Source organism: Cupressus sempervirens, chromosome 7, assembly GCF_028749045.1.
Source record: "Cupressus sempervirens isolate cs-2001-9-10 chromosome 7, ASM2874904v1, whole genome shotgun sequence".
Lineage (NCBI taxonomy): Eukaryota > Viridiplantae > Streptophyta > Pinopsida > Cupressales > Cupressaceae > Cupressus > Cupressus sempervirens.
This window is the reverse complement of record NC_143124.1, coordinates 136,920,931-136,931,382: the sequence shown is the minus strand read 5'-3', so window position 1 is coordinate 136,931,382 and position 10,452 is coordinate 136,920,931. Positions and strand designations below refer to the sequence as shown.

At 29.0% G+C, this 10,452-nt stretch overlaps 1 pseudogene; it reads right to left on the bottom strand.

The window, feature by feature from the left end:
- Positions 1-608: 608 nt before the first annotated feature.
- LOC149545883 (pentatricopeptide repeat-containing protein At1g74630-like) lies at positions 609-9,962 on the bottom strand (annotated as a pseudogene).
- Positions 9,963-10,452: the final 490 nt, after the last annotated feature.

The following is a 10,452-nucleotide window of genomic DNA, read 5'->3' as shown; positions in this document are numbered from 1 at the left end:
AATTTTCCCAACGGAGTGTGTGGAAAATCATTCACAATAGTTGGATAGGCCCTTGTTATGCAGCCTTCCTTTGCGTTTAGAGGGGCAGCTCCCTCGTATGATATGATTTTGAAGCTTTTCAAATAAAGAATCTAAAACTAAGAGGTGAGAAATCTCATGATGACGAATGCACCACACGACTCCAAGGCTTTTCCGAACTACTAAATTAAAATCGCTAATAACAACAATCAAGATCTACGCTTGAAAACTATTACTAGCACAATCCCGATCCATAGATTCATAAACATCTACACCATACCATGAGAATGCTCACTACAAAGAGAATCAATATTTCTAACAATTTAGATTTGGAAGAAGAGAACTCAAATTGCATGTTCCTTTATTTTCTTGCACCAAGAACTCAAGAGGAATTTCTGATTACAAAGAAAAAATTTGTACATACTTTCCAGATATCATCTCCTAATCAAAATTTTAGCATAGTGCTCCCTTTTTCCAAAGCCAAAAAGTCCCTTTTACAAAGCCCAAAAGAGCCCTTATATAGACAAAAAGGTTAATAACTACCCTTCTATGGTTAGTAACTACCCCCCAAATACGTGATTTGGATGAGGTTAATTAACCTCCACAAAATTAACCTTAATGAAAAGAATGTTGAGTAATTTATCTTGATAGCCATTAGATCTCCTCCTTTTAATATTGAATGTTGAAGAAGAGTCAGAGCATGTATTTTTACAATCCAACTCAAAACGGTATTTTGCCACATATTCACCTAGCTCCAAATTGGAATGGATTCTATAAGCACCAAGCAGAGATCCCCAAACAACAACATCTGGTTTGACTGGCATTCTCTATATAAAATCAATTGCTTCGTTCAAGTGTGTAGCTCGACCAAGAAGATCAACCATACAACAATAATGATCTAATGTTGTCTTGATGTGATAACGGTGAACTATTCAATTGAAATATAGCCATCCATCATCCATTAGGCCTATGTGGCTACAAGCTGACAGAAGATCGGTGAAAGTTACATGGTTTGGACTCATACCAAACCCTTGCATTTCTTCAAAAAGAAGTAGGGCCTCCTTAGCACAACCATTCACGGCACAACCTGTAATCACCACAGTCCATGATACTAGATCTCTTTGAGAAATTTTATCAAATACTTTGTGAGCATCCAATAAACAAATGCACTTAGAGTACATGTCAATAAGAGCACTTTCTACAAAGCTGTCAAATTATAGCCCACTTTGAATCACATCCTCGTGAACCATCTTTCCATGTTGCAGAGCTGCTAAGTTAGAACATACTGGTAGAACAGAAGAAAAGGTTTCCAAGTCTAATTTCAAACCTTTCACTTGCATTTTCTCAAATAGTTCCAGGGCTTTATCAGAATACCCATTTTGTACGCACCCTGCAATCATTGAATTCCATGAAACTATACTACATTCAGGCATCTTCTAAAAGAGATCAAGAGCTTCATCAATGAATCCATTATGTTCAAATCCTGAAATAATCACATTCTACGAGATTACATCTTGTTCTAACATTTTTTCGAAAAACTTCAGTGCTTCCTCGACTTGACCACTCTTGGCAAATCCTACAATTATAGCATTCCACGTGACCATATTTTGTTGATGCATTGCATCAAACACATGGCGCACATCTTCTACACTCCCACATTTTGAATACATATCTAATAATGCACTCCCCACAAATAAGTTGGAGTGAAATCCACATATTATTATATCCTTATGGATCTGCTTCCCTTGACATAGAGCTCTCATATTTATGTATATAGGAAGAACGCTAGCAAAAGTATACTCGTCTAGCTAGATGTGTGCTTTCTTCATTTGACAAAAGAATTCCAATGCTTGTTTTGCATAACCCCTTCGTATATAAGCTACAATCATTGTAGTCCAGGATGCCACATTTTTCTCTGGCATTTTGTTAAACACTTTGCGAACTTCTACAAGATTGCCAAGTTGGACATACATGTTAACTATTTTATTCCACTCAAAGTTGCTAGGGGTTTGCAATCTAGTCTAAATAAAGTGGGCTTGCACCAAATTTCCTTGTGCTAGAAGTCTCTTCTTGATGCAAAGCTACAAGAGATTGACATAAAGCATCGATGAATATGAACACAAATTTTGCTGATCTAAGAATTGCAAAATGTGTAGAGCTTCTTTTAGTCGGCCCTGTTTACACAATCTAATAACATCCACACATTTCTCGGTGCCTATGTGTTGGTAAATAGATTTGCAACATCCTTGAGTATGTTTCTTTTGTAACCTTCAATATGCCTTCTATCCTGATACTTTCTTTTTAGATGATCTTACTTCTAGTTCTTAACTTTAATCAGCTAAACAAAGAGGTTAATAACTACCTCATAGAGGTTAAGAAATACCTATTTTTGGAGAGGTTAATTAACCTACTCCAAAATGTGTGTTTTGAAAGTTATCATTAACCTTTTGAGAGGTTAAGAAAAACGAATTTTTGGAGTGGTTAATTAACCTACTCCAAAATGCGCAATTTGAAAGTTATCATTAACCTTTTGAGAGGTTAATGGTTAATGATAGACTTGAAAACATGTATTTTGGGTCTCAACATTAACCTGTGATAAGTTGGAGCTCAGAAGCCGGATTTTAAAAATTTCAAGTGCTGAGTAGAGCTAAGGACGAGCTGGAGACATGAAGATTAAAAAACTCATGAAAACTCAGAGATAAAATGGTCATTTCAATGATCAAAATGGGACATATTTCACAAATAACTAGGGGATTAATAGGTTCAAAAATTGAAACACTTTATGAATGAGCAACAAGTTTGATAATGATCTTTACTGCCTCTCCTTCTGAACAATCTGGATGATCACCCATATAACAAGAAATAGTCAAGGTGATCTTTCCATGGAGCCTCTCATCCTGCAATACAAATAAAAATATATTAATATTTCATTTTTTATAACATTTGTTTCCATATTTAAGATTTATATTAAAAAAAGGAAGAGAATTAAAACGTCAAAATCATTTATGTCATCAATTAAACATAGAGACACTCGAATGAGTTGATAGAATTTGGATTTATGAAGGTATATCTTACCAATATCATCATCACATGAAATAAGAGATGCTAGTAGTATAGTATGTAACAATATCGGTCCAAATCCTACACTCATTTTAGCACACTTTATGTACTTGTTGTAGGTTGGAAAATATCCTTCTTGCCAAGTTGCTAGCCTTCTTGTGCTAGGGTCGGGTAGTTCTTCTTAATCAAAGAACCTTGGGGAGCTAACAACTCCATGGTTGGGCAGTAAAAGTGCCTGGACCACTCTTCCATCTAATGATAGTAGATGGACAATGTTTCGACAACTTGGAGATAGGACTACATGTAGATGGACACTAAGGTTCGATGACATGTTATTTTATATGTTTTATTTGATCATACGATTTATACAATATGATGTACTAATGCTATGCTCATTTTCGATGTGTAGCTTGACATAGTTTGTGACATAAGATCGATGTGTTATATGTATATTTCAGTATCTTATGCTTTTGTAGTTCTGATATGTGATCAGCTTGTATTAGAAACAAACAACATTAATTATGTCCAAAATTATGATATTTATGATGACATGTTTCATCTTTGTGACTTGTTTGAATGTCATTGTAATTAAGTTTTCAACTTTGATGAAATGGGAATAAGTGCTTATGCAAGTGTAGTCAACATTTGAATTTTTTTTTAATAGTTTTCCACATTTTATGGTTATTTTGCATATGTGGCAATGTTGGAGAATTTGGTTCTTGTACACTTTCCACATACAGTGTTGATTTCTACAGGACAGAAAATGCCTCTTAATGTAATTATGTTGGATAGTATGAACAACACTAGTGGTTCATTATAGCGCTTCTCGAGGAGGTCAAGGAATAATATGGATTTGAATAGAAGGACACTATTACTATTTAATTCAATGTGTGAAAGACCTAATTGAGAAAGAACATCAATAATTTCTTGGCTATTTTATATCCTTTTAGTGTCTTGGTATATGAAGGAAAATGTATCACTAATTCTATGTGTAAAATTGTACCACCACATGTGTTTGCTTACCAAAGTGAACCTTTTATAGAGCTCCATCATAACATGCCAAAATTTGGAGAATATTATAAAAATAATCAAACATAGAGATATTATGAAGTGCAAATTATATGAATGAATACATTATAACATAGCAAACAACTAGGGTTACATTTAAACTACTAAAACCAAAAATAGAAACACAGACTAGAATTCAAACACTTAAATTAATTATCTATTGTAAAAAGATAAAAAGCTATTTAATGAACATCTTTTTCATTCATGGCATCTACCTGTTTCCTCTTTGAACATCACATACTAAGATAAAAGCTAAGATTGGATAAAATAAGTCAATTTTGACTATTTAATACTTTTATCCTAGAAATTAAGCTTTAGTGTACGATGTTTAAGTGATCTTCCATTTAAAAAATTGCATGTGAGCCTTTATAAGAATATTGTAAAACTCATCTGCATCAAAGTCCTATGTCTTTACCTTGTGCATGATCATATCTTAAAACTTTACCGCCTCATAATCAAAATTGGAGTTATTTCTATTGTTTAAATAATACATGATGAGTGACATGCCACTATATTGTGCATGCAAATAAGAAAATCTCAAACATAGTAAGGAAATATTTAAAACAATAGAAAATATATTTTTATATTTGACACCCTAGAAAAGATTTCACACATAATTGAATTATCCAAGATGATGAGAATAGTTAGAGCACGTGATAGGAAGTCAAAGTTTTTAAATATTTCATTAATGTGATGGACATTTTGTTATTTGACCCTAATTGAGGAAGAAAACACATAAAGGAAGTTGAAGATAAGATGTAATGATGAGGTATGCATAAAAATATTTTATGATGTGAGTTTCTATGAGAAAAAAACTATCCAATAGAATCATCACAAAGAAAAGAAAAATATCACCAATATTGAGGTACATATTGCATATCATTGGAGAGGAAAACTATGCAACAAAACTTAGGTAATAAAGAAAGGTATAATCAAAGAAATATTTGTAATGTAATATTGTACAAAGATATTTAAATCATCTACAAAATTATGTAGAGCATGAAATTCTTTATCAAACCATAGAAAAATTGTGAAAAAGAAACTTTGGATGACTGAGATATCAGTGTTTGAAAGTCATATCAATAATAATTATTATTATTTAGTTGCCACCTTGACAACTCTAGAATTAAGATGACTCTTTGACCTCTGACATGTAAAATTTAGATTAAACAAACTTTGATTTAAGATATTTTGACTTCCTTAATTTGATGCTAACCTCTGATATGAAATAATTAGATATAATTTTAACATGTACTAGAAAGCTACAAAATAACAAACCCCAAATTTTCTCAAAATTGATTATGCAACTGTACTAATGCACAAATAGGTTTATTATGCATCCACAACTGAATTAATCCAATTTTACTATTATTGAGAATAGTTCTTCACAACTTGAGAGATATGATACCATGTTAGAGTTTTAGGCAACTCTATAACAACCTAAGAAAAAGAAAATAAAAAATATTACTTTCATAAGAGAATGACAAGACAATTGCATTGATATACAAAAATCATATTAGTAACATCGGGAAAGGCAATAAGGGACCATGAGAACATGATATGTGCACTTAAGGTGGATCTAACTTATAAAGTGGAACGTGATAAAAACTATCACCACCTAAAATAGAATTTCTCTTATACCCTGTGCTTAATATAGTAAAAACTTATATGCATCTCATATGTAGATTAACATGCAATGAATTATTATAAGTAGACTTAAGTAAAGAATAATTATTGACTATTTAATTACACCAATAAAAACCCTCAACATAACAACACCATAACTTTCTATTTGGAGATCAAAATTTGTAAGTATTTTAATCATTGGATAAGCATCAAATAGGTTTAGTTTTAGTTCCTTAGGATAATGCCTTTGGAAATAGTAACATAGACCAAGTGACAACTTCGACCCCAAATTCTACTATAGAGACTAATAAAAAAAATTGATTAGTAAGATACAAAAATTTTAAGAAATTGAATTTATAGTTTCCTAATGTCTACTTGCTTTGTTAGATTTTAATGGATCTTGATTACTATCAAATGAATTTGGCCCATCTATGTCCATTATTTTGGGCACTTTTATCTTCTTGTGATAATGCCTAATGTCTCGTAGAGCACACTTAGTTTTCCTATATTGCTTGAGACTATTCTTGGCATTCTCTAGATCATATATACATATGCGTATATAAGAGCACAAATACCCAAAAAGTCAAAATTTGAAAAAATTACTACAATATTGAGGGCATCAAAAAGTAACCTCAAATTCCTTAAAAGTATGATATTAGTGAAGACAAATTTTATATAAACTATGTAAAAAAGATTTTTTTTAAAAGTAGATTGAGAAAAATACAATAATAAGTTAGATATGGATAGTAAGAATCAAAACTATAAATAGTCCAACATATTTCAATTAGATGTTATAGTAATATCAAACAAGACCTAAAGAATGACAACATTAAACAAATAACATATTTAAATAAATAAAGTCTTGATACAAAATATACTTGATTATACATAAAATTTATAGTATATGTATATAACAATATAATATCTCAATGCTATCTAAAGTTAAGTTACAGATCTAAACATGTACTACTTAGTGGCTAAGTACTTGTCTTTAGTATAATCAATAGTTGAAGTAATAATTATTATGATAAGTATTAAATATATTAATATTATTATAGTAATATTTTAATTATTATTATTATTTACTATTGCAATAAAATTAAGTATTTATTTAATATATTTTAATTTAAATTATAATATTTTAATAAATAAAATGATATATGTGGGAAAAGAAATTTTATAATATAATTTTAACATAAAAAATTTTAGTGTATAATTTTTTTAATAAAAAAAATTAGAAATATAAATATGAACAAATATACAATGTTATTATATTATATATAAACTAGTTTTAATTTTATTATAATATTTTGTAAAGAAAAAGAGTTATAAAATATAAGTTTAAAAATTATAAGTAATACAAAGTTGATAGATCCTTTGTAATTATTATTTTATTATTACAATTTCATCAAACACTAAATGTGTTATTTGGTGAATAAGATAGAACATGGTATGGTGAACTAATAAAATGATGTGTATTTTGAGAATTCAACATATCAAGCTCAAATGTGTCTAACTCATCAAATATTTGAAAAATACTTTTTCAAAAATTTAAACTTAAAAAATAAAGATTTATATTATAGAAAGTATATAAGTTATAACAACATAAAATATAGTGAATTATAATTTTGTTCAAAGTAATTATTTAGATCGCTAGTTAATACTTGGAACTCATAAAATGTTGCAATAATACTTAGTCTACTAACAAGCACTACTAAGTATTTGAATTATCAAATCAGATACATTATGACAATAAAATAAAACTAGAAGAACTATCTAAATCTTGGCTTTTCTACAAATATAGAGTGAAGAGAATTTCATTTTTAGATAATGGAAACTCTTTCATTTTCTATATTTCAATTGGATGAATAAGAATTTTAAATACTTGATTCTTGACCTCCTTGAGAGAATATGTTAATCCATCTCCAAGTAGATAGAAAAAATGTAGCCCCCTAGTACAATTGATACATATCTTTTCCCATTTAAAAAAAAAACATTATCTGATCTCATAATTCTCTTGTCAACTCTTTTAATAATTCTTTATTGAGTTTGATAATGTTGTTTACTACCTCTCCTTCTAAACAATTTGGATGATCACCCATATAACAAGAAATAGTCAAGGAGATCTTTCCATGGAGCCTCTCATCCTACAATAAAAATAAAAATATATTAATATTTCATTTTTAATAACATTTGTTTCCATATTTAAGATTTATATTAAAAAAAGGAAGATAATTAAAACCTCGAAATCATTTATGTCATCAATTAACTGTACAATAGTTGATAGAATTTGGATTTACGAAGGTATATCTTCTCAATATCATCATCACATGAAATAGGAGATGCTAGTAGTATAGTATGTAACAATATCGGTCCAAATCCTACACTCATTTTAGCACACTTTATGTACTTGTTGTAGGTTGGAAAATATCCTCTTGCTTTCCATCGTGATTGCTCAAAGCAGGCTTCTGCATAATCTCCCGACTATGATGAAAGGTACACATTAAATAAATTTTATAATTTTATCCTCTTATCTATAGAGCCATTTTTTGTTAAATATGGTCAAAATGAATTATTGGATGAATTTCAAATATGAGCACTAATACTAATATTCTATAATTATTGTCTAAATGTAAAAGTTTCAACCTAGATTAACATATACTAATATTTTAACAATATTGTCTAAATCCTAAATATAAGTTTCAACCTAGATTAATAAAAATTTATTTTAAAAATATAAATCTTAATATTTATTTATTTGGTGTTGAGATGTAACTAATGAAAGATTTAATCTAAGTTGATATTTCGCTACATTTCTAGAATACTCTATTATGAACACATTAGAAAGCGGTAATATAAACATATACTTTGATGTTTTGTGTTTATTCTATATTGATCATTTTAATCAAAAAATTCTTAACTTAGTAAGAAGTTCATAATGAAACAATAGTTAAGAAATATTTAGTACCATTAATCTATTTTTACTAGTTTTGTAAGTTCATTTGCTACAGAGTCTAATTATTCTATCTTTTACTTGATATTATGTATAATTATTCAAAATTTCTAAAAATATAGCATTTATTATAAAATTTTATCTGATAACTATTTTCCTATATAACTCATAATGTATGTTTAAAAATATACAAAAAAGGGTGTTTTAAAAGTATACCTATCGCTTTTGTAAGAAAAGGCATCATTTCATGCCCTTGTTTTTTAGTAGCATCTTTTGCCAATTCATGAATAGTTTTAGAACAAAATTCAATGCATGTCTTGAGATTGTCAAGAATGTTTTCTATAATAGAAACATCCCAACCTTTAGAAATGTCCTGAGTAATACACTTGAGTTGTTCAAATGTCGCATAGTCATAAAAAATATCATCATTTATTGTGATAACCTTTGTGATTTTGGCTATAGCAATTCTACTACTAGAATGCTCCAATTCATCTATCGAACTGACTGCCCAACAAAGATATTCAATTGATCGTTCCCTTGTTGCAAGTAGCTTGGAGATACCTGAATCAACCCACCAACTGCCATCTAAAATAATATTTATTTTAATAAATATTTCAAAATAAAATAAAATTGATATTATGTAAATTTTATTAATTTGAAATCATATAAGTTTAATTATTTGATAAATTATTGAGATACAATAGCATGTCATAAAGAAAAAAAATCAACGAACAAAATTACCTTCAAATTTATTTTATTAAAACTATATATTTCATTATAAAGTTTTATTTTCTATCAAATCATTGATTGTAGTAGAGTATAAATTTTATTCTATAAGTTTGAATTATTAGGTACAAATTATAGTAGTGAATTAAAGATATTATTGATCATATTCTTCCAATCTCTTATTCCATGTTTCCAAATTTAAGCATCACATAAAAATTAACAAAAGTATATCATCACATTGTAGGTTGTTATAGATTTCTATGAAATATCATACTTCCCATCTACTAAAAGTTTGAGGCTATTTATATGTAAGAGCATACTCCACCTACAAAATAAGAAATAATAAGTTAAAAAATAATTTTATTTTTAAACAAAATAAAACTATTTAATAGTTAAAAACATAATAACTACAATTTATCACCTCTTTCAAACCACTTCTCTTATGTGGGTCTCCAGATTTTACTAATAATTTCTTAAGATAGGAAGTACTAAACGCCTCAGCCTCCTCCATCACGATTTCCCCAGGAAATGCCACACAAGAAACTAGACATCGTGGAAATGCACTTGAAAATTCTTCAAATTAAATTGATACTGTGATGCTTGATGCTTGTCTTCAACTTTACAATTATACTGCTATTTATAGTGCTTTTGAACGCTTTGCCTGATATTGGTTTTCTTGAAAATTTATATTCTCGAGTTCAATGTCAAATTTAGGTTGAATGAATGCGTTGTTTGAATTTTTAGTCGTTTTTGTCTCTTCTTGTGTACCTGATAAATATTTGTTTTCTTTAAAATATTTTAATCAACCTTAATATTCTTTGTCTACGCAAGAATACTAAGTCCATGGATTCTCAACTTCCACATTTTAGCTGGTTTTAGAAACAAATTATTTGAATATCTGCAATATATTCCGAAGATGCGTGCATATATGAAATGTTTTTGTACTCTAGAGTTCAACGAAACGTGTTTTGGACCAGGCCGCTTCTCTCTTTTCCAATTGT